The sequence below is a fragment of the Nanorana parkeri genome, unplaced genomic scaffold (assembly GCF_000935625.1).
Source record: "Nanorana parkeri isolate BGI_ZX_2015 unplaced genomic scaffold, ASM93562v1 scaffold548, whole genome shotgun sequence".
NCBI classification, from domain to species: domain Eukaryota; kingdom Metazoa; phylum Chordata; class Amphibia; order Anura; family Dicroglossidae; genus Nanorana; species Nanorana parkeri.
The window spans coordinates 398,826-400,334 of NW_017306816.1; positions in this window are offsets into that span (position 1 = coordinate 398,826).

Below are 1,509 nucleotides of genomic sequence, written 5' to 3' on the forward strand. Positions count from 1 at the left end.
CAGGTCCATTAAAACCTGTGCACACAACAACACTCCTCAAAAGTCTGAAGACAGGATCCTCACTTGTCTGATTACCTGTGCTGTATTATACAGAGCTCTCACTAATGTGGCATCTGGAGGTGCGCTGCCCGGGCCCCATTTATTATTAAGGGTCTGTCGATTGCTTTGCCTCTTGGTCCTGCAGTATTCCTTTCTGTATTTAGGTGCTATCATTAAATAAAGGAATATTTTGGAGAAAAAAAAATGCACATTTTATTGTAAAATATAGGATTGCTACAAGAAGTCTGTGACCACACATTAAAGACTTTAGGCTAAGTTCTTGTATAGAGGCCACGGGACTTCAACATGACCTCTTATAACCTTTCTCATTCACTCTTACTTACTACACATACTGTACATTTAAAGGGGTAGCTTAGGGAAAATCTGAAAGCATTCGCAGCAGTATGCTAAGGGTTAAATTGCATGTAAAGCTGACTTTTGTCTCGTTTTGGATACAGTGGTGAGGGGTTAAACCTCCTGTCAGGTTGTTACTACTTGTACTGTCATGCCAAAAAAAGACAAACCACCAACTTAAGAGTCCAAATTATTTTATTATATCCCCAAATAGTAAAAAGCTGGCCGATGTGTTTCGGGGGACAGGGCTGCACAAATGTACAAAGCATGAAAGTGGACCTTTAATCTCAAACATCCAATTCTACCAATGCATCCCTCTATGTATGATGATTAATAATAACATAGACATGTCAGGTGTAAAGTGCTGTGATTGGGAAATACTTACACTTCCAAAACATTCAGTTCCTGCTGTGAAAGGCCAAAATGACTTCGGTTTTCCAAAGCAATTCACACTGGGATTGCCTTGTCATCAGCAGAGCATTGCTGGGAAATCTCATCTTTAATCTCACATGATCTCAGGGAAAGGCATTTTCCTACCCTGAGATGATGTGCATGGTCACATGTCCTAGTCACATGTCTAGTCACATGTGCCAGAGTTCCAGGAAGTAGAAGGAGCGCTAGTAATCTGCCCTTAGTAAACATGGACAGAACATTTTTCGTATGTCTTAGGTCTTAATGCTCCGTATATTTTTGTGGCCCTGGCCTCCGAAATACGTTGGCCATCTCTTTACCATTTGTCGATAAGATAAGATTGTTTGGACCCTCAAGAAGATCATTTGGTGCTTTTGTGGTACAACTTTACCTGGATTGCTTAAATTGGGGGACCCCAATCCTTTAGAGATGCCGAACCCAAGCCATTAGGCTTAACTAAAGTCTTCTTTCTTTTTGATAAAGCATCAGCGTCCAACGCCCAGATTTTTTTTTTTGTTCTTCTTGCTTCTCTGCTGGGGAGGTTCACTCTTCCTATTTGTTCTGGGGACCAATGTCACTGGAACTGAAAAAGAGGGAAAATGAGCATGTATACCCTCTCTATGGGGTCAATCAGACCCACCAAGTATGTCACAGCCTCCCTTAAAGGAGTTGTATCCTACAACTTGTATTATAAGTATATACATT